This window comes from Tenrec ecaudatus, chromosome 12 (assembly GCF_050624435.1).
Source record: "Tenrec ecaudatus isolate mTenEca1 chromosome 12, mTenEca1.hap1, whole genome shotgun sequence".
NCBI classification, from domain to species: domain Eukaryota; kingdom Metazoa; phylum Chordata; class Mammalia; order Afrosoricida; family Tenrecidae; genus Tenrec; species Tenrec ecaudatus.
This window is the reverse complement of record NC_134541.1, coordinates 84,716,943-84,740,858: the sequence shown is the minus strand read 5'-3', so window position 1 is coordinate 84,740,858 and position 23,916 is coordinate 84,716,943. Positions and strand designations below refer to the sequence as shown.

At 44.5% G+C, this 23,916-nt stretch overlaps 1 protein-coding gene across 1 annotated transcript in view; it reads left to right on the top strand.

Annotated features, from left to right (window-relative positions):
- The window catches only part of LOC142422565 (ninein-like protein), a 47,707-nt gene extending 42,364 nt beyond the window's left edge, over positions 1–5,343 (top strand). The window contains exon 9 of the mRNA XM_075527926.1: positions 5,224–5,343. The gene's annotated coding sequence lies outside the window, so the exon portion shown is untranslated. The remainder of the gene's footprint in view (positions 1–5,223) is intronic.
- The last annotated feature ends 18,573 nt before the right edge of the window (positions 5,344–23,916 follow it).

Here is a 23,916-nt window from a genome sequence, read left to right as displayed (position 1 = left end):
CCTCATCTCTTTTTATGGTTTGCACTTTGAGGTCAGTTTTATCCAAGATTACGATTGCAACCCTTGGTTTTTTTTTAATTGCTGTTTCTTTGGTATGTTTTTCTCCAGCATTTGATTCTCAGCCTAGTTTTGTTTGTAGTCTTGACATGTGTCTCCTGTTGGCAGCAGATTGATTAGTTGTATTTCTAAACTAGTCTAAACTAGTCTGCTAGCCTCAGTCTTTTAATGCCTGAGTTTAGTTCATAGATATTCAGGGGTATTATTTCCATCCGTGGACTCTGTGATGTCATCTTACACCTTTTGTGTTGGGTGTTTTCCCACCTCCCTTTCTTTTTAATGTAGTGTGTGTGTGTGTGTGTGTGTTTCATTCTTGACTTCTTTTCACCCTTAATCCAATGCTATCTTGGGGGCTGTTTTCTCTTTGTTTCCCTCTGGGTGAGGTTGTTCTTTGTGGCAGTCTCTTACTTATGCTTGGTGAGTGCTGTTCTTCTGCCTATACTGGATCGACAAGGATCCATGCTGGGTTTCTTCTAATGTATTCTTTGAGTTTTTCCTTCTCTAACAAGACAATTACTTCTTCATCTATCTTGATCAGTAATTTGGCTGTGTAGAGTATTCTTGGGTTTGCATTATTTTCCTTCAATTTTTGCAATGTTACTCAACAACTCTCTCCTCTTCTTCATAGTGTTCTCTGATACCCTGTTTCCCCGAAAATAAGACAGTGTCTTATATTAATTTTTGCTCCCAAAGATGCACTAGGTCTTATTTTCAGGGGATATCTTATTTTTCCATGGAGAAGAATGTGGTACACGTTTATTGTTTATTGTTTTATTAAAAGAGACCTCGTACTACCTGTCTGCTCTGACTGCGCTGCAGCCAATAGTGAGCTGCGTGGTGGTGCCCACCACTATGATCCAGAGTCCAGAGTTACGGTAGCTTCGGGGGTGCTGATTTTTGGGGAGGTCTTATTTTTGGGAGATGCCTTATATTTCAGCCCGAGGCAAAACTGTAAGTAGGTCTTATTTTGGGGGGATGTCTGACTTTTGGGGAAACATGATAGGTCTGAGCATATTCTTATTTGGGAAACTATGTGATTGCTTGTTTTTCCCTAGCTCTTCTCATGATTTTCTCCTTTTCCTCAAAGTTGGATAGTAAGTATGATGTGCCTTGATTTCTTCTTGGGTTTCAATCTGACTGGTGTTCTTTCAGCTTCCTGAATGGTTGCCAGGGTTTCATTCATTAAGCTCGGGAAGTTTTCCTCCAAGAATTTCCTCTCTGTTGCAGTTGACTTCTTTGTGGTGTCTTCCTCTGGTAATCCAATAATTCTAATGTTGTTCCACTTCATAGCATCAGACCTAGCTTTTAGGTTCTCTTCAGCTTCACTAATGATCTTATTAGATTTTTGTTCGCATTTAAAGTCTCCTTGGCTGTCCTCTAGGTCACTGGTGCAATTATCTGCCTCCTCCAGTCGATTCTCGAGGTCTGCGTGTCTGCTACTAGTTTTTGTTATCTCTTCCCTGATCTCTTGTATTTCCCTTTGGTGTATGGACTTAATCTCCTCTTTCATTTCATCTTTTTTCTGTATTGTTTTTCTCATATCCTGTATTACTGCAAGAAGTATTCTGAAAAATTCTTTATGTGGCAGATAAATATCTGCTTCTTCTATGCATGTCGTTCGGTTCAGGACATCTCTGCCATTGAAGTTTGTTTCTCATGTTTTTTTGTTGAGGTCATTGGGCCTGATTGCTGTTTGTTTTAGAGGAGCCAGGTGCCATTTTTCAGGGAGTCAAAGAGCACTGGCTCTCTCTGGGAGACTCGTAGGAAAGCTTCTTCGAACTGCTACAGCTAATTTCACTATGGAATTAGCCAACCACTTTATCCTCTTGTGGCTTCACTCTTTCCCTAGTCAACAAGTTGGATGGGCCTCTCCGGAGATGCTGGTTGGGTTGTTGTGGATCCACGAGGATGGTGCTTTACTGGGTGATCTCACAAGAATCCATGATGGTGTGGCCCATGACGGCTTGGGTTGCCACAGGTGGCATGCAAAGGTGCCCGCTGCAACAGGAGTGTCACAGAAATCTGGTTGGTTGCCTGCTTTGGTATAGAGCACCGTGAATGGTGGGCGGAATTTCCCTGATCAGGTAGATCACTGCATAGGTTAGGCAGAGGTTCCCACTGCTCCGTGGAAAGCTGGTGAGTGTTTGATAAGCTTTCTTAGTCTGTGAGGCACTACAGCAGGCGGGAGGAAGCTCCCTCAGTAACGTGGGACCACAGAGGATGGATAGGAGCTCCCCAAGGCACACAGGCAGGATTTCCCCTAAAGAAGGGGTGCCGAATTTCTCCAGCCATGTCTTAAGCACTACAGAGGACCGGCAGGTGGGCTTTTCCAGGGAAGAAGTTGGGCAGGATATCCCCTGTTGGAGTGTGGGTGGGCTTTCCCAGCTTCCGGTTATGCTGCAGAGGGAGGAGCTCGCCCAGCAGGGTTGAGTGCAGGCATTAATGCCCTAGGCTAAGGGTAGTGGTCAGGATGTTGCCAGTGCTGTGTGAGAGAAAGGGGAAGAGAAAAAGAGAAGGAAAAAAACAGCCCACTGAGACAGGGGGATAGGGGGGAATAGAGAGAAGAGAGGGAAACTGAAGCATCAATATAAATGAACCTGATCCTTGACCATGGGGCTGGAGGGGTTTAATCCCTGCCCTGAGATGGTGTCAAACTGTGGCTGTGTTGAGATAAAGCCCCTGTGTTGGCTACAAATGATCCTGGCTCCAGCCAAGACAGTGGCCGGGCCAAGGTAAGGTGACCAGATTTTAACATTGGTATAGCAGGATACCATTGATAAAACTCATATCCTGGTGAAATTGCCACATGGCAGCCGAAAACCGTACATACCCTCATTTGTTGTCCATTCTTTCCAAAAATTGGGACTTTTTAAAAACACCATAGACACGAGAAAAAATGTTTAAAAAGCGGTACGTCTGGTCACCTTAGGCTAACGTCAAACCCTAGCTGGCCTCCATTGTGGTAAGCCAAAAGACCCAGCTCCTTAAAACCTATTGGATCTCTGCCTACTTATCTTTCTGATGCTCCTTCTGCGACCTGGCGGTGTGGAATTTCCCTCTTGGTGACTCTCCTGCACAGATTTCTGTGGAGTTCCTCTGCTATGTGTTACTCAGTCGCCATCTTCCTGGAAGTCTCTACCATCCATTTCTTAACAGATTTTTGTGAGAACTTTTTTTTCTCTCCCACTTAAAATTAATATACTTTTCCCCTCAAGAGACTGTAATTTACCTTTGTAAATTACAGAAAAATGGCTTCAAAAATTCATGGAAAATTCCTTTACCTTTTAATCCTATTTCCATGAGTTATTTGTGGCTCACTCATACATGTTATTCCAGTTACTATGGCTCCATAAGAAATTATCGCCAACACTTAATGGCCTAAAATAGCAATTAAATATGCTCATAGATTTTATATTTTGTGGGAAGGAACTCAGACATAGCATAACAAACATGTTTCTTCTCTGCCCTATGATGCCAGGGCCTCAGCTACACACCTTACTGGCTAGACCAGAAATGTCTGAAAGCTCGCTTACCATGTGGCTGCCTGATGGGCCAGTTTGGGCTTCTTCACAGTTCAATGTCTAGTGTCCCTCCAGAGTACGTTTCCTAAAGGAGAAACCAGGTAGAATCATACTCCTATAGTCTCTGGGAGCACTGCTGCCGTATTCATTAGGTCTGAAGAGTCCCAAGTCCCCCATCCCCAGGTGCACAAAAGGGAAAGTGACCACACACCTCACATTCCTTCACGAAGGGATCTAGGGTCCCTGAGTAAACCGCATGGAGTGCATAGCTGACCTCTGGCTACATCAAGGAGAAGAATCCTACGTAGCTCCATCAATCAAGGCCGATTGCCACAAAATAGAGATCAGGCATGCCTCCACCCTCCATCATTCTTTACCCTTTTCTGATAGTAACTGTTTCTTCCACAGCATTCTACTTTTGTGCTGTGTTCTATAATCCATTGCACTGGTCGCACAGAGCTCACAGGCAATACTCACAATTAAGAGAGCTTTTTAGAGAACTTAATGGGTTACTACAAGCCAAGATCAGAAAACACTAAGGATACAGTCATTGGTCCACAGTATCATCTCGCCTCAATCAAGTCTTTCTCTAGTCCTTAGTCTCTGTGTTGCTCTTCAATTCTGTCTCGTGTCTCCTTGCCTCAGCCTCTGACTTTGCCTTGTTCTTTCAGTCTGTCCAGTAATTTCTGTTTCACAGCCTCTGGTTCCTCTTGTCTTTAGACAGAGATCTCATTTGTTCTCCACTGGTAGTTCTTTATCCCTTAAGTTCATGGGATTCCTCTCTGTTCCTGTTCTAAGATAACACATCCCTATGGCCAGGGAAGTGGCAACGAAAATGAACCAGTCCACTCTGTTTTGTGTTAGACATGCCCTATTTGCAAAGTCCCACCTAATCATCAATGGGAATCACAAAGACCTAGACAGAAGAGCCATGCCAAGAGACTTCACACCACGATAGTCCCAGAGACAGGCGCTTCTTGCCTTCTTACCCTTAAATCTACAAGTGAGAGCTGTGTCTTGGGAGATTCGCCTCTAAACCCTGGCAACCAAGTGTGCTTTTTACAGTGCATTTCCTCAACTCCTGTGCAGACAGACCACTGCAGCCAGGTGCAGATTCAGGGCAGCCTCCCAGCATTGCCTGTCTGTCCTGCAGCCCCCACTCTATGTGCCTCATTGGGCCTCAGCCATCCATGTGGCCCTTCTGCTCTGCTGGGTGGCATTTTGTTTTAAGATGATGGCAACGCCTTGACAGTCAAAGCTGCAGAACCCTCTGGAGAAAGGACACCAGTGAGTTGCTTTTCTTGCCCACACCCCATCACTGTGGTGGACTTGCACACATTCCTGTTGAGTCAGATGTTGGTGATCTGCATTTCTCCTCCACATTCACTTCACTTAAAAAAAAAATTTAGCCCCTGCTATGATTCTAGTGATAGAAGGCGATGTAGGATTTAAGAAAGCTGAATTATCCCTGTCATGTTTAACTCACTGCATAGTTGGAAACTTATAGTTTGAATGTTACATGTTTGCTGTCAGGAATTGAATTTCCTTTCCACTGGGCATCCTGCAGACCCTGCGGTGCTGCATTGTTCCTTGGGCCTTGCTGTGTAGCATGGGGATTGCAGGGCCATCTCTACTCTGCTTATAGGACCTGCAGGACCGCAATGATGAGTTGCAGGCTGCGCTGGAAGGCCTACAGACATGGATGCACAAGACACAGAGTAGCCCATCTAGTTTCCGGCCAGATGGATGCCTGCCCCCAGCAGATTGCTCCGAAGGTAGAGGATCTTCTTGGGGAAAGGGTGGAGTCCTTGTTCCAGCAAACTGGGCTATCTCTCAGACCTACCCGTAGTTTGTGTCATGGGCCACTTCCAAGCATCATAGGGTATATTGAGGCACAAACACCTGCCCCAGACACACTGGCACCACCCGGCTGAGTTCCTTGTAGCTGGGAATTTATGGAAGGGGATGGGGGCTTTATCAACTGTAATGAAATGGCAGCAGTTATGTGATCTCACAATGACCTCATGAGAGGCATGTCCATCACTCGTAGATGTTCCAAAGCCACCTCCAGAGTTGTGATTAAGATGAAGGGACTTGGTGGTGAGGTTTCAGCATAGGCTAGAGACAGAAAGAGTGAGGGTATGTGACAGTAAATAAAGGAGCTATATTTCCTTTGCCCAGGTCACAGACCAGTCTCTATACAGATTGTCCTCTGAGCTGTAAGCTGGTTGATGTGAAAACTCTTTTAATAAAAGAGATAAATTATATCTAAAACATATTAATGACTCCCTGATGTTCAGAGAGAGCTTGAGATTTGTCCCCTTGAGTGTCAGAATTCGTCAGAATAGACCTGTGCCAGCGGCGCCTGCGCAGGACACAGGTCAAGCACTGGAAGCAGTTGGGACCTGTGTGCATAGGCGTGCATATCTGCTTAAAAGTAGATATCTCTGGCTTCAGGATCCTCTTAGTGCTGAGGTTTATGACAAATTCCACCTACAGTGTAGACTGTGTTTGATTAATCTCAGCTCCTTCAAAAGACAAGAACAAGGAGGTAACACAGATGCCCTAGAGTTTTGTCATAGTCCTGTATAGCCAGGGGTTCGTTCTTGGATCAGTGCCCCCAACTGTGCATCAGCAGACACCGTGGCAAGTCTCTCAGCCCTGCTGCCAAAGCTCTGATACACAGTGGTTTTGTGTGCTAAGTTTTGGCCACTCCCTCACCCCAGGGAGATCTGTGGACACTGACAGGCCACTCCCTCACCCCAGGGAGATCTGTGGACACTGACCTGTGGATCTTTGGCAGTTGAGCATTTTGCATCCTCCTCCCTCCCAGTTTTGTAGTGCTCTAAAGCTATTTATTTAATAAAATGTAAATGAATTATAGCTAAAAGAGCCAACCTGGGAACCTTAAGTTTTCTCTGAATGTGGGTACAGCGTCTTTGGACCCCAACATAACCTGCTCACCTGCAAATGGCAGATTGGTGTCTTGAAATCCTGTGAGTCAACAGCCAAAGGCCATTAGACTCATTTGGGAAATGTGGGATGGAGCCTGACACAGCCAGCTGCACCACATCCAGAGATGCCAAGGGTGCTGTGACATCCATTTAAGGCATCCTACGTATTCTTCCACACAACAGACAGGTCAGCCATCCCCAGGGAAATGGACACTGTGTCCCCTCAACTACACAGAATTTATGGCCCTCAGCACGAACCACTGACCCAAAACCTGGGAGACAAGGCCCTGAAGTCTTGGGTCTGCTCGAGACTGGGGACTGCGGCACCAGATCACAGACCTAGGCTTCATGCCATCGTTAATGAAACCTAGCAGTTTCACAATGTGGCCTTTTTATGTACTGTCCTCCCATCCCTCTGATGGAAACCATTTTAGAAGCAGCACCAAGGCTCAGTTGACCCTTCCGATGTTTGTCTGCTGCTGAGAGAATAGTAAGAAGCTGGGTTGCAGTAAGCCTAGTGATGTGGACTGTCCAGCCTCACGGACCTCCTGTCAGCCCAGGTGACTGCGCAAGTTGACAGTTCTCAGTTTCCAAGGCAAAGTAATTCTTTCCAGAGGTTCTCATTCAGGTTTTTGTCTTGTCCCTTATGTCAAAGTTTGTCACCATTTTCAGGGTGACAATGAGAGTAGAGGATGACTTTGCCACGTCCCATCCTTGACACTGCAAAATGAAGACTGAGTCATGGCATAAATGCAATTCTGAGTCTCAGACCAGCTCTCTTCCAAGCCCTAGCAACACACGTAGTTCAAAGATGTGCCTTGTGTGCCTTGTGTGCGGAGTGGTGATTCAGGTCGGAAAGCGAGTCCTTGCAGTGCTCTCAAGCACCATTCCTCATTCCACACGTATGGAATGTGCCTGACTGCTTTATTTATTATTATTATTATTATTATTATTATTATTATTATTATTGTATTTTAAAATCATTTTGTTGGGAGATCTTACAAGTATAACATTCCATAGTTAAATCACATCAAACAGTGTTGTACAGTTGCTACCACAATCTGTTTCAAAACATTTTCTTTTTCTTGAACTCCTTGATATCTGCTCCCCATTTATTCCCTCCTTTGCCCACCATACCCCGCCCCAGGAAACCTTACTTTATTTTTTTCCATATCTTGCACATCCAATATATCCATTCACATACAATTCTGTTGTTCGATCCCATTGAGTGGGGTTATTCAGTCATCAGTGCTCTCAGCTCCCTGTTATCTCCTCCCCCCTTCCCGTACCCTCAGGGAACCGTTACTCCATTTATTGTTTCTGAAGGGTTATCTATCTTAGCTTTCATGTATCAAATGATATTAAATATACGATGAACCTACATCAAATCTGATATGATTAAAGAGGCAAAACAAATAAAAATCATAATCATAAGGGGAGGGAATATTAAGGAACTAGAGGATAATTATGTAGTTCATCAGTGCTATACCACACCCTGGATTTATCATCCCTTCCTGTGTCCCTTCTGAGCGTGACTGTCCAATTACCAGAGGGGCTGTGATTTCTGGGTCTCTACTACATCCATGCCCCTTCACATCAATTTGGTTGCTTATCTTTTGAACTTCTGATACCATTTCTCCTCAACACCTCATGATCACACAGGCTGGTGTGCTTCCTTGTGGGCTGTTTCTTACCTGCTAGTTGGGCACTTATTTAACTGCAAAGCATCTAAGACCCCATATGCTATTAATAACCAGGCACCATCAGCTTTTTTTAACCACATTTGCTTATGCACCCATTTTGGCTTCAGCAATCATCTGACCAGTTTATCGAGCAACACACAGACTTACTGCCATCAAGTTGATGCCAACTCATAATGACCCTATAGGACATGGGAGACCTGCCCCTGTGGGTTTCTGAGACTGTAACTCTTGATGGTGGTTTCAAACTGCTGACATTTCAGATCACAGTCCAATGCATAAGCACCATGCCACCAGAGCTCCTACATATCCTGAAACCCAGCATTATTTGTGTGATATAATAATGTGGAGGAGGAGGAGGCCAATTTGAAGTCTTTAGCTAATAAACAGGCCATGAAGTGTGTCTGGCCACCTTCACACACAGTGAGGCTCATTCCCAGGCATCACACTGCCCAGAGGCATGTGTCACCAGGTCACCCCACTTCTTCCATCTCCCCACCTCCTCTATGATCCTGGCATCACCAGGGAATAAACTTGAAGTGAAGTACAAGGGGGCCTTACATTCATGGACAATTCCATTATCTTTTTCTTCCGTGTTCTGGAGGTTTTTTGAAGTCCCTTCACACGGTATCACTGCCACTTTGTAGGAACTTGAAGGGTGTGATGGGCTGCAGGAGCCTCCTGAGCAATCTGTTCTGGTGAAAGTGTGAAATGGTTCTAAATGAGTGTTTCCTAACGTGGGCAATGCTGCCCCCTGGGGGGCACTGGAATAATCCGTGGGAGCTGCCAAAGCAAATAACCTACACCCTATCCTGGATTAGGGATAGGCTATTGTATAAAAGTTAATTGCCAGAGGGTTGCTGGGTAACTATTTTTCTGAAAATTGGACAGCTGACCAAATAAGTTTGAGATCCTTTATTCTACATGGATACAACATAGCAGATCACCAGTGATGCGTGCTGTCGTACGCCAGTGCGGCAGGACTCCACCATCACTGCCTTTCCCTTGAAAAAGCACATGTAGAATCTGTGCTTTGTTGTCCCTTGGGAATAGGAAAGCTGTAAGAAACCTGTAATGTCCTCACTGAGCTAAGCTGAGATTTCCTCTTCTTCGCAGGCTTTTTCACATGCGTTACAGCTCCTACTCCAGTGAGCCTCGAAACGGAACTCATGATGGAGCAGGTGAAAGAACGTTACCAAGACGTCAAGAGCCAGCTGGAGATGAAGGTAGGTGTGAGGGGTGCCCGAGGGGGAGCCTGGGGCTTCCTTTTGTGCACAGAGAGCCGTGCTTAGTGCTGACCCTTCTCCAGGCAGCTGCCTTGGATTTCTCTGGTTGGTGAGCGGGGGCACTAAGAAGACAGTTTGAGGGAAATACAAGCAGAAATGACTGTCAGTGCCTGGCCCAAAGTCGCTGGGGGCTGGCATGCTGAGTGCAGCCCTGCCAACTGCTGTGCGGGAATTCACACCACCTACCTCATTCTTAGCATAACTTATCCTTGGCTTTGCCTCTAGTGGGATGCTGCATAGTTTCTCAGCCAGGATTACCCTGGCTCACAAGGTCTTCTCAGATGAAGTTAGCTCCTGCCTCTCCTTAGATGGTGACTAAGAGAATGTCCGCACACAGTTGCCATGTGCCGCGTTCATTCTACTTTCAGGACTCAGAGAGCCAGCCACCCTGTTTCCACCGGGACCTCTGAGCTCCTGGGTGCAAGTTACTTACCTAAACGGAGCTTGCCAGCCAACGGCCAGACAATATCTTCTCCCACGGGAGGTTATCCAACTGGTCCAGACAAGGCTGTGCCTACATCTTGAGCACTGAGTCTTGGGGATGTCACCGCTGCCTTTTCATCCCTGACTTCTGCAGGCCTCAGCTCCTTGGCATGCCCGACAACCTTGCTGTTTCCATGTCATATTGTCAGGGGCTAATGTTTCTCTTTCCAGGTAAACTACAAGCAGGAAATTGAACTAATGAAGAAAAACTTTGAGAAGGAGAAAAGGGAAATGGAGCTTATGTTCAAAAGTGAAGTCAGCATGCTAGAGAGCCAGAGAGCAGACCTGGAGGCGCTCCATGCACAGTCTCAGGATGCCCTTTGCAGCCTGCAGGGGCAGCTGTGGGAGATAAGGAGTGGGGGCCCACATTGCCCCAAGAAGTTGGCCACCTTAGCTCAGTGGCCAGATGAGAAGCTACGCCTGAGACACCAGCACGGACTACCACAAATCAGGTCTGCTGCCCTGTTTTCTTCTGGGTCCTCCTTCAGTCTGAAGTTCTTCCCAAAAACCCACATTAGAGATTTAATTCAGGAAATGACTCAACTGCAGTGCATGCTAAGTGGGTAGTTTTTCTCTGGCCACAGAGAGGAAGGTAGGAAAAAATAGGGCTTTGTATGAGTTGTTTTAACTTAAATTAGAAATATATATATTAAAACTTAAGTTATGAAGTAATTTAGTTTGTAGACTACTTTTAACACATTCATATTTATTTTCTGCCTCAGACTTCTCTGTAGCAAAGGAACAAAGTAGCAAAGCATCTTCCTTATTTAATGTCATGTTCTAATTTTCCAGTGCACGCGGTAGCATGTGGGCAAATGGAGAAAAAGGCTAAAAGCTCCTTTGCAATAGGGAGGCCAGTTATCTGCGAAGGTAGCTTTTCAAAGCTGTCCTAAGCGAAAGGAGCCCTGCTGGGGCTTTGGGTTAGCATCAGGCTGCTAACTACAAGATTGGTGATTCCAACCTCCCAACTGCTTTGTGAGAGAAAAACAGACTTGCTCCTCCAAGAAGAGGGACCATCTGAGAGCCTCGGCAGCAGTTTGCTCCATCCTGCAGAGCATAGGAGTTAGAATCGGTTTCATGGCAGCGAGTTGCTGTGTCATCACAAAGAAAAGCAATGAAAGATTTCTTTGGAAAACTGAGCGTATCAAGTAGGTTTCACTTAGTGGAATGATAACTGGTTGCTGCCAGCCCATGCCTATTTATCATGACCTCACTCTCCCACAGAGAATCTTGGCCCTCGCCAACTTGGACACCAAGCGGGCTAGAGCCCTGCTGACCAGACCTGCAAAGCCTCCTTGGGAAGCATTCTTAGCTGGGAACATGGCTCGGGTTAGAAGTGGCACTACGATGACCACAGTGGACCAAGCCATCTCCCGTGTCCTGTGACCTGGGGAGGTTGATGATCCCAGAGACAGTCTGCCTTTCTGTCATGGTGCAAGGAAATTGAGGCAGCTTGAGTATGGGCGGTAAAGAAAATCCTGGACTACTGAATTGTACCCTCTTCTGTACCCTGCCTTTCTGTTCCCCAAAAGATGACCACACAGTGGCCTCAGACCTGGGCGTTGCAATAACACATACTGCCCGCTAGGATGATCCAGAGCTTCCTCCTGAGAATTTTGCTTCATAGTATCTGAACCTGTGAACTGTCTGGTAAAGGGCGGGCTACTGTCCAGAACACCTTATAGACCATTGCCACTATTCCCAAGCCCTCTCAGGCTCTAAGAAGCAGCAAAGGGACATGTCTGGTCCCAGGAGTTTCCTTAACTGGCTGGAAGGCTGCTCCCACCCCCATTCCCACCCCATGTCATGATTGTGAGTCGAGCCATACTGCATGACTCTGATGAGCTGAGTTACTCTTGTTCTCCCAGGCTGACTGCTCTCAGCTGGGCCTCACTCCACCTCAGTGTTATTTTCCTGGGGCTTCTAAAGGCCTCTTTCCTAGATGTTTAAAATACTTTTTAGAGTAATTTCGACTAAAGGTACTTTTTTTTTTTCACTAAACTTTAGGCCAGTACTGCCCAATACAGCTTTCTGTAGTGATAGACATATCTTGTGTTTGCCTGCCCATTACAGGAGCCACTGGCCACATGGGGTCACTGAAAGTGACTGATGTGACCAAGAATCTGAGCTTTGATTTTATTCCATTTTAATCCGTCTAAATGTAAATTTAGTCCCATTTGACAAGTCGTGTCTGCTGCATTATCAACTAGATCCTGTGCATGCACTCTCTGAGCGCAGCTGGCACGGGTAGCGAGGAGTTGTGCACTTAGAACGTGCGCTTGGGCAGGCCTTTCTAACCCTGTGATACATGTGACATTCGTGTTTCTGAGCCAGGTCCATGTGAAAGTTTCTGTAGAAAGGGGGCAAAGGCTGAACTGAGCCAGAAACTCCTGTGGATGGAAGCAGCGCACTTGTTACAGCAATGGGACTGTAAAAAGAAAAAGATGCTTCAGAGGCAACTGCAGCTAGTGACAGACATGGGAGCCCAGCTGGACTTGGACAAGGGATAGAGAAGAGAGGCAGAAGGAGATGCTAGCCCAGTGCAAGAAGCAGCAACGCAAGTTGGGTGGGGGGTGGAGGGTGGAGGGTGGCAGGGAGGGCTGATGAGTAAAGAGCAAGCTAAAATTTGCAAAGTGTTTGCACTTGAAAAGTTAGAAACCACATACAGGAAGCAATTAAAAGGGCTTTCCCTGGAGGCAGAGGGGCTGAAAGCCTTCTTGAAGGAGGGAAAGGCAACTGCCTCCAGGCCTGCTGAGGTCCACAGAAGTCAGAAAGGAGACGGGACCAGCAGGGTCAGAACGTGGAGAGGCTGAGTTCCTGCGTATGCCAGGGAGGCATCTCACTGCAGATCCTGTCCAGAGCCCGGTCCCGAGAGCAGCCCCACAGCCCAGAGGACCCTCTGCATAGCTCACTATCAGGGCCATCCCATCTTGGTGAATGATATAGAGGTGGCTCCTGCTCCTTTAGAGACATGGGTGATCTATGCTATCCCCTAGAGGGGCAAGGCCCATGTTCCTGGAGAAACCCGTACCTTTGGCTAGCAGCCTTGCTGGTCAGAAGCAAAGATCATCTGAGCAGCAGGAGTCCAAAGCCACAGAGCAGCCCTTACTGGACATGGCTGGACACAAGCTGCCCCTCTAGGAGCCTCTGTGTCTTGGAAGGTGAGCATGGGGTAGGGACCACTAGGACAGGACAGCAGAAATTAGAAGATGCTGTACCGATAACAGAAGGTAGAAACTGTGCTGGAGAGAGAAAAGAATGACATGAAAACCAGGCTCCTACAGCTGGAAGATAAGCTTCTGGCTAGGGAGAAAGAAGCAGACTCGAGAGAGAATAACAGGTTTGCCCTCTATCCATTCTTAAACAAGTGGAACTGAGTCATCTCAGTCCCTGATGACTTGATTGCATAACCCCCTTTCCTCCTAGCAGGCTGGTAGACTCGGCACCAGGAGAATACCATGTAGCCCAGGTGTGCCCAAGCTTACAAGCCCAGTCTGGCCTGTACTCAGGCCGTGGTGTTGCTAGGTGCTGTGTGAATGCGAAAAGAGAAATTTTCCATACAGAAACCCCCAGAACTTCACCAAGAGGACTGCTGTGGCGTAGACTCAGGTTTTCACTATCTCTGTCGGCAGGAAATCTGTGCTTGTCTCACGGGGCCCACGAAAGACTGCCCTGAACCCCATTTCATTCCTTTGGGGTCTCTGCCTGCCAGCTCCAAGCACCTTCCTTTAGTCCCACTGTGTGTATTTATTGAAAGTGTCCTTGGCGCAGATCTACTGCTTCGTGAATTCTGTGAGAGCCCCAAGAACTGACTGGGACACTCGGATGTTGGCCGCAGAAGCCAATGCCTTCTAGAGAAAGCTGAGCTGAGAGGGAGTTCTTAATTCCACCAGCTGGGCAGGCTGCTTGAAAGGCCACAGGTGGAACTGGCCTTCTCGCTTGAGGACTTTGGCTGGCAAATGCTCTATCTCAAAAGCCTGGGATATAGGAAGGCCTTTCCCAATATTTTCCATTGATGGACCCATGTCCCTGAGTGGCTTAAAACAACACAGATTTAATATCTTACAGTTCTAGACACTACAGGTCAGAAATAGGTTAAAATTTAGCTAATTTCTTGACAGCTTAGTTGCATGTTACCTAGAACTGAGAGCTAAATTGTACTCTAATCGAGGTGTCATCAGGGTTGTGCCCCTTCCAAGGGGTTCTAAGGAGAACCCATGTACTTACTTTTTCCACCTTCTAGAAGCCACTCACATTTCTTGACTCGTGGCCTCTTCCACTTTTCAAAGCGTCCAATGGCTGGCTGAATCTAAGGCTGTGCCTCTTCTGCATCTTTCATTTAAAAGACCCTAGTCTGTACAATAGGCCCACTAGAATAGTCCAGAATAATCTCATTATCTCACAGTCAGCTGATCAGCAGACTTAATTTCATCTTCAACTGTAATTCCCCTTAGCCATGTAACATAATATTCACAATCGGGAATTAGAACATGAATAATGATTTACCAACTGCCATCGAGTTAATTCTGACTCATATCCACCCCAAAGGGCAGAGTAAAACTGATCCCTAGGGTTTGTGAGGCTATAAATCTTGATAGAAGCAGAAAGCCCCATCGTTCTCCTTTAGAGCAGTGAGTGGGTGGGTCTTTTAGCTGCTGGCTTTCCAGTTAGCAACCTAGAGTGAAATGCAGATGAATACAATACCAACTGCACCACCATGGCTTCCCAGAACAGTCTTTAGGAGGTCATTAATCTGCCAACCACAGTAGTGATCTGGATGTTTTTTATCTCTGATACATCCATGATGACATATCTTTGGTGTATTTAGGTGTGTATTTTTAAAAATATTCTAATGTTATATGCAATAAAAAAGTGTACTGCTATGATTTTATAAGAAATTGATCAGATCGTTTTACCAGCACCCAAAACAAGAAATAGAACCCTCCTGGATTCCCCACACATAGCCAGTATCCTGACTTCTAACTCCTTAATTTTGCCTGTTTTTGCACTTTATATAAAAGAAGCATACCATCCGTCCTTTCTTACCATATGTTGTTTGTGAGATTCTTCCATATTGTTGCTTAGAGCTATAGTTATTTCATTTGCACTTTATTTTTCATTCTCTTGCCTGCATTTTTCTACTGCTATGAAAGTTCTGGGTCAATGCAATATGTTTGTATGGAATGGAATTTTTTAGATTTTAAGATATAATAATGTTTACCTTTTTATTGACATAAGAAACAATGTGTCTTGTGCAAAACTCAACTACAACTCTTTTTTTAATGAAGTTTTTATTGTGAATTAAGGTTTACAGAGCAGATCATACTTTAACACTCTGCAATTCATACATATTTTGATGCCATTCATTCATTCCAGTCCCCTTAATATGCCCTCCCTTAGTCCACGACTTCCCTGTTTTCTATGTCCTTTTCTCCTCCTTTCCTAGCCTTCTGTCTTTGGGTGAATGCTCCCCATCTCATTTTAACGGTTGACTTTTCTAACAGAGTAGTGAGTTGAAGTCCAGACCCAAGGGAGCACAGTCTTAGGGGCCCTACCAGACGCTGTCTGACCAGTAAGCCTGGTTTCTTTTAGGATTTTGATTGACAGGTTCTTCTTCTCTTTCCAGGACTCTCTAGTGTGATTTTATGCAGAGCTGGTGGTGGTGGCGCCAGGCATCACCCCGTTCTTCTGGGCCCAGGATTGTGGAGACCGGTGTTCTCACTGTCCCTTCGACTAAGTGTTTTCCCTGTGTCTGTTTAACTGCCACCCCGCTGCTCTGCTCTGGACAGTGAGAGATCAGTCCTTGCACCCTAGACGGCTGCTCAGAGACCTTTAAGACCGCTGCTACTTACCAGATTAGAATGTAGAGCACTGTCTTTGTGAACTATGATATGCTAATGGATCATTTTGTCCCCTGCAACTATTGTGATACCACTCCCCCAAAGCCCAGTACCTTATTCCTTCAGAGTATCTGCTTATATTTAAGAAGTTGTCATAATTTTGTCCTCTGTTCGCCCCACCACATTCATGGATATATTTGCAGTAAAAGTAAATATACAAATACTCTCTTTTAAACACACACACACACACACACACACACACATATATATATATGTTTGTAAAAGTCTCCTATCTGTTCAGCCTGTGTGTATGTCCAAGTACTCACTTGTAGATTCCCCAATCCCCCACTGTTGTAGGACTTTGAATCTAACAGTGTTTGCGTCTGTAGTTTCTCACTCTTGCAAACTACCGGTGTACTCGCCTGCCTGCCTCCATCGTTTCTCCTGTGTGTTGCATTCCCCTCCGCCCAGGCTATCACTTGCCTGTGTTCTAGCCGCACCTCCCCCCCCCCCTCCTTTCCATCCTCTGCAACCATCAAAGAATGTTTTTATTTCCATAAGAAAACTTACTGTTGATTTTTATAGTGGTGGTCTCATACGATATCTGTCCTTTTTGTTTTTGACTAATTCCACTTGGCGTACTGTCCTCCGTGTCCATCCCTCTGTGAGGGCTTTGCAGGTGCATCGTTATTCTTCGACGTTGCATAGCATTTCATTGTGTGTTTATTGCACCCAAGTTTGTTCATCCATTCTTCCACTGCAGGGCATTTAGATTGTTCCTGTTTTTTGCTATTGTGAATAATGCTATGATGAACATGGGTCTGTATCTATTTATTTGTGTCATAGTTTTTATTTCTCGAAGACACATACCAAGTAGAGGGATTGATGTGTCATGGTATTTCTCTTCCCAACTTTCTCAGGGTGCACCATACTGCCTGCCACAGTGGCTGCACCATTTCCCAGTTCCTCCGGCAGTGTATGAAAGTGCCAGTCTTTCCACACCCTCGCCATCATTTGTTGTTATCTGTTGTTGTTTTTTTTAACCTTCCAGTTAATTTGGGGGGTGAGGTCGTATCTCATTTTGATGTGTATTTCTCTAATGGCTAATGATTAAGAGCATTTCTTCATATATTTTTGCCCCCCTGAATGTCTTCTTTGGTGAAGGATCTGTTCACATCCTTTGACCATTTTTTAAATTAGATTACCTATCTCTTTCTGTCGAGATACTCAATTTTCTGTAAATTTTAGAGATGAATCTCTTGTCCAGTATGTCATTGTCCAATATGAAATTCCACAGCCTTTGGCTTCTCTTTTGACTCTTGGTGGAATCTCTTGACACACACAATTGTCTACGTTTTCGGAGCCCCTAGTCATCCATTGTCTTCTGCTCTGAGTGTGTTCTCCATTACTTCTGTGAGGGCAGTTACATACTTGGTTTCACATAGTCTCTTAATTGTTCAACAGATAGGATGAGCAATCTTCAGTGTATCTGCGCTCCATGCCGCCAAAAGTAGAATTCCACCTCCACCTAACACAGTGTACACACCTAGAATCAGTCTGTTTCCCATACTAGAGCCAGAGTGACCATTTCAAATTTCATGTCCCATTTATTTGACAGCCCTACTCTAAACCCTTTGCTGCTTTTAAAGTTCCCATGACTTCTTTTTCTCTATTTTTCCCTTAGTGCCCCATGAGATCAAATGAAGTCAGATGAGACATACTTGTGCTTGATACTAGAACATAATGCATAAGATAAGCATGGCAAGGTTATATAGTACCTTGATTACTTAGATTGGGAAAATTAGACTCTAACAAGATGCCAGACAAAGACGTAGTTGGGGGGATAAATATCGACATGTGTTCAGGACAGAAAGTATGGGTTCAAAGCTCATTAGGGATTTTTTTGTTGGTAAAAATACTTGCCTGTCATAAATCACTTGTGTTGTCTTGGCAGAGACTCTTTAAGAATTGTTTGTCAGGAAATAATGTGGCCCAGGGTAGCCTTGGTCATGGAGTAGATAGTGACACCTGCCTTTCTCTGCTGAGGTATTCACTGTGCATCAGGCCGCTCCATAAATCAATATGTGTTTCTTCCTCAGTTTTTCCTTCCAGTGATGACCTTGGAGTATAGCAGGTGACAGTCTCACTAAAGAGGAAAATGTGTGCATATATTTTAAGCTCTGGTCATTCTTGTTTCTTAGATCCCTGCCAGGATTCACTAGCAGGGAATAGTTTTTGTAATGCCCCAAGGTCTCACATTCAGTATTACGCATTGATACCAACCATGGGCACATGGTTCCCAACTTACTTCTGATTGTCAATTGTGCTTGCAGAGCCGAGCTACAGAGGCTTTCTGAAGAAAACACATCGTTGACAAATGAATTGGGAAGGATTCAGCAAGAACTTAAAGTTGCAGAAAGAACAAATGATGTACAGAGGTAAAGGCTTGTCCAGGTTCAACTTAGGACCTTTGAGCTTGTGACCCAGTTTTCACATAGCAGAATGAGTGGTTTCCTCTCAGTAAAGTGAGTGTAGAAGTTACTGAGATAGAAAGTGGGGCGTATTCTCAAATCAACCTCACTTTCCAGAAAGCCAAGAGTGGATGAACCTAATTGGTCTCTGACCATGACATGACACATATGTAAAGGGCCCTGGCCTACCTCCACATGCAGGCAGCCCCTCTCATACCTGAATGCCTGGTCTCAGACGTAAAAGGTAGAACACGTATGTATGTGGCAGCATTGCCCACCCCACAGTGAGCAGCTGCTACACCCATCCTTCTTACCTCTGCCATCGTGGCATACCACCTTATTCGCTGTATGAAAGTACTCCGCATCACACCTGATGGTGAGGACAGGTGGACATAGTTTAGTACAGTGAAATGATCCTAGGGCCTTCCTAGACAAATACAATATCTATGTTCATGACTCAGTAATAATTTCAGGTGGACTTTTCACCACGGTTTATATTTGTATGTAGATATCGGCATTAGGGGTAGGTCTGGGCCCTAGGACACTGAGGCAGGAACAAGGGACAGGGAGTGGAGTGCTAACACTGGTCAGTGAGTTTTCACTGCTGTAGCCATATCCAAGGGCAGTCTGCCTTTTGATTTTTCTTCCAAATAAGAAGTTCAAGATAAAGTCAACTCTGACCTGCTGCGAGCATGGAGCATAGTTGATGGAGTAGCCATGACGGTCAGAATATGGATGGCAGGGGAAGGGACCAGCGGGGATTTGCATCATTACAGTTCTGAAATCCAGGAGGTCTTCCCTTGAAACCATTTTCTCCTAAGTTTACTACCAGACTCCATTCCCAGCAGATCGCAGTGAGGGTAAGATGGTTTGTGTTTGTGTTGCTGGTGGCTAGTTCCATACTTTGCTAAATCCGTAGTAATTTGCTTGACTAAGGATTGCCACGGAGAATGCTCCTTTTGTACAATCTGGCAAAATCTTGCAAGCGAAAACTAAACCCACTCTCATTGAGTCTGTAGAGGGTTTCTAAGACTGAATCGTTAAGGGGTGTGGGAGGCTATACCATTGACCTTGGCAGTTACCAGCACAAACCAAGGTGACACCTGGCTTTGGTTTCACCCTCCCTGATGAAAATTTTCATTTCCGCCTCAAAAAGAGTCACCTGACGAATCCCATCTGACCCTAGACCAAGGATGGGACCAGCCTTGTTCTCATGTAAAATGCATTGGAAAGGGGATTATTGGAGATGCAGTTAGTTTAAAATTTGGCACCTTGTCTTTTGATCTCTCTTAAGTTCCATTTTTAATTTGTTCCAGTTTTTAATACTTTCTGCTTTCTTTTCTAAATGTTCTTGTCTGATTTACTTTGTTATTGTTAGTTGTTTCTGTTGTTTTTAAAGTATGTTTTCCTATAGATGAAGTCCAGAATAGGTGCATCTATACAGACCCTAACTGGATTAATGGTTCTTTGGGAGTTTCACACAGTTGGTTAGAAGGAAATGGGAAGCTAATAACGACGAGTACAAGAATGAAGAAAATGTTCCAAAACTGATTGTGGTGATGATTATACAATCTTGATATGATTGAACTATTGAATTGTATATATGTGAATTATGTATCAATAGAACTTTTTTAAAAATTAAAGAATCGCCTGAGAACTTTGCTAAAATATTGATTGTGATTCAGTATATTTAGGTCAAAAATTCAAATTATCAACAGGGGTTGGAACTGGAATGAATCGGTTTGAAGTCCTAAGGGTAAACTTTCCTAAATTCTTCTGGCTTTAGGAGCTTGGGATCAAGATTGAACCATCACCACTATTATCAATCATAGCAGTAGCAGTAGTGTAGAGGGATCTGGGCCGTAGAATATGAGGGGAGGTAGAGGTGGGCCTTTTTGTCCAAGCCATGGTGGACTGTTACTAGAAGAAGAAAACTCATTAATTGGCAATGATATTGTTAATTTTGCTTTTTCAACAGGAAAGAAATTGATATTTTAAAGAAAGAGAAATATCAGGCCTGCCTTGAAATGGAAATGATCAACAGTCAGGTTTAGTATTACCACCTGATGTGAAGCTAATGAACTTTTCTTTCTCTCTTTCTTTAAAAACTATTTTCGAATATTATAGAGGACTTTGTTCCTCAACGATTTCAGAATGCAGTAACTACCTCCCTTGTCAAAAATCAGAAAGTTCGTGTGGATACATTACGGCCGTCAGGGACACCCCATTTTGGTGCTGCCAGCCATCCTGATAATTCTTAGAATCACATGTGGCATTTATATCATGTCTTCTTGTCTCTTTCTCTCGGTCTATTCTTTATTTTGGAGACCATGGCACTTTTGAATATTACATGCAATTGTTTTGTTCCGTGTCTTGAAGTTTGGGTTTGTCTAGTCATTGATAATAATTAGATTGAGATGAGGCTTCTTTGGCAGAAGTACAAGAGTAAGAGTTGTGCAGTCATCAGCACCATCAATGTCAGAACTCTTCCTTCTTCCACTCATTGTTAGCTTCCCACTTCCCGCATCCTCCCTGCCATGCCCCTAGCCAACTATCACTCCAGTTACTGTCTCTAGAGATTTACATAGCCTGGATTTCATACACAGAAAATCACACAAAGCACAAACAATGACAAAGCAAAACAGAGAAAAAACCTCAGTCAAAAGAAAATATAAAATGTTAGAAACTGCCACCAGTTAGAACCTCCTTGGGAATTCAGCCAGTCTCAGCCAGAATCTTAACAATGAGACACACTTTCACATAAACTAACAAGTACTAGCAGACCCCTTAAAATCCCCTTTTTTAATTTATCAGAAAACCACTATAACCAGAACACCACTTATGATTATTTCTGTCACCTAAATCCTACTCATGTATTCCTATCTCCTATTCCTTCTACCCAGTCAGCTCTATCATTTCTTCCTCATCTCAACAGAATACAATTTCCAGCCCCTATCTGAACTTTCTCCACTAACCCAAAGAGCAAGTCCTGTCCCTCCCTCCTCCTCCTACTCACACACAATCCAGAACCTTACATACCATCTACAGTTGGATCACTATGCCATGCAAACAACAGTCAGCAGTAGTAACCACAAAAAATCAAGATAAACAAAAGTCAACAACTGAAGATTACGCAACTTCATTGGAATACACAGAAAGTGAAGACCTTAAATTACCAGAAAGAGAATACAGGTGAATGATGTTTGTGACCATACAAGAGATTTGGGGATCAATTCTGAAAAAAGGAAGAAAGTGTGATACTAAAAACCTCACACCCCAAAGAAACCGAGAAACAAAACAATGAGATAACAGAATTAAAAAACATTGTATGAGAACTGAGCAATACCGGTGTTCATCGCAGCACAGTTTACAATTGCAAGGAGTTGGAAACAACCCAAATTTCCATCAACAGATGAATGGATTAAAAACCTATGGTACAGATGTGCTTTACATAATTGATGTATGTATGGATTGTGCTAAGAGTTGTATGAGCCTCTAATAAAATGATTTAAATAAAAACTATGGTACATACATACACTGGAGTACTACACATCACTAAAAAGCAGTGATGAATGCATGAAGCACCTTGCCACATGGGAAAAACTGGAGAAAATGATGCTAAACAAAGTAAGCCAAGCACAAAACACAAATACAACATGAGTCCGCTGAGGTAAACTTAAAAAAAAATGCAAAAGGGACATAAGGAAAAAGCTACTGTATACAAACATTCCTGGGGTGAGGTCCAGGTAGTATGGCAGGGGCCAGACCAAATCCAGGGACACATATGGTAGACAATTAAAAAGGTTGGGGGGGGGGAAGAAAATGAAATAAATGGGTAGCTGGGGAACAGGGAACTAACCCATCCAAGGGGAGGTTCTTGTTCATATCGTCGCCGGGAAAGAAGGACCAGACTTCTACCCCATGCTCCAAGATGTGAATGCAACATACTGGCATGAAGCAAGGAACCAGTAGAGAGGTCTGAGGGGTTGGCCCCAATCCCAACTACATGGACAGCAGCCCTTGCCCCCAGAAGAAAGTACTTCAGAGGATAGCATTGAAGCTACAGCTCCGAGAGAGGGACATGTCTGATCAGAGCAAATCGAAGCAAATGAAGGGGGAGGAAGAGAGACTGGAGCACATCCTGGCCCACCAAGCCTTAAGGACAATATCCCCACTAAGAACAGCCAATGCACAGAGAGGACCATATGGCTGGTCCCACTATGAGACAGGACATCCCCCACTGACCCATAGCCCTATAGGGGACAACACTGGAGACACAGTGTGGGAATTAGACCGATCTGACCCCACCACACTGAGGCAAAACACGAAGGGCATGCAACAGAACAGCAAGGGGAGCAGAGCAAGGAAGTCCCGAGGCATTATCAAAAATAGACTTTGGGTTCAGAGCATGGCACCCCATCAGGCTCAATCAGCAAACACTCGCAAATGTCAACAAACAGACCTTGAACTATTGACAGGCTTTTCTTTTTTTTGTCATTTGTTTTTTGGTGGTGTTGTTTTGTTTTCTTTTGTTGCTGTTTTGTTCTGTCTTGTTTTTGTGTATATTATTATCTCTGCAGGTCTATCTAGATAAAATAGGTGGGATAAACAATCTGGAGGAGAAAACAATGGGACTGACAGTTCCAGGGGGACATGAGAGAGGGGAAGGTTGGGGAAAAGAAGTGGTTAACAAACCAAGGGACAAGAGAACAACAAGTGATCCAAAATCAGTGGTGAGGAGCGTGTAAGAGGCCTGGTAGGGCTTGATCATGGGTAATGTAACCGAGAGGAATTACTGAAACCCTAATGAAGGCTGAACATGAACAAGAGCAAAGTAAAAGGAAATAGAGGAAAGAACTGCAAGGCACATAGCATTTATAGAGCTCTAAATATAGGCATGTACATATGTAAATATATTTATATATGATGATGGAGAAATAGAACTATGCATATATTTATAGGTTTAGTATTAAAGTAGCAGATGGACATTTGGCCCCTACTCAAGTACTCTCTCAATGTAAGAACACTTGTTCTATTAAACTGGCATTCCATGATGCTCACCTTCCAGACACAATCACTGAAGGCAAATGTGGTGAAGAAAGTCAATGGTGTCGGCTATCAAAAGATATAGCATCTAGAGTCTTAAAGGTTTGAAGGTAAACAAGTGGCCTTCTAGGCCAACCAAAGCCCACATGGAAGAAGCACACCAGCCTGTGTGATCATGAAGTGTCAAAGGGATCAGGTATCAGGCATCAAAGAACAAAAAATAATATCATTGTGAATGAGGGGAGTGCAGATTGGGGACCCAAAGCCCATCTGTAGGCAACTGGACACCCCCTTACAGAAGGGTCACGGGGAGGAGATGGGCCAGTCAGGGTGCAGTGTAGCAATGATGAACATACAACTTTCCTCTATTTCTTAAATGTTTCCTCCCCACCACTATCATGATCCCAATTCTATCTTACAAATCTGGCTAGACCGGAGGATGTACACTGGTACAGATAGGAACTGAAAACACAGGGAATCCAGGATAGATGAACCCTTCAGGACCAGTAGTGGGAGTGGCAATACTGGGAGGGTGGAGGGAAGGTGGGGGTAGAAAGA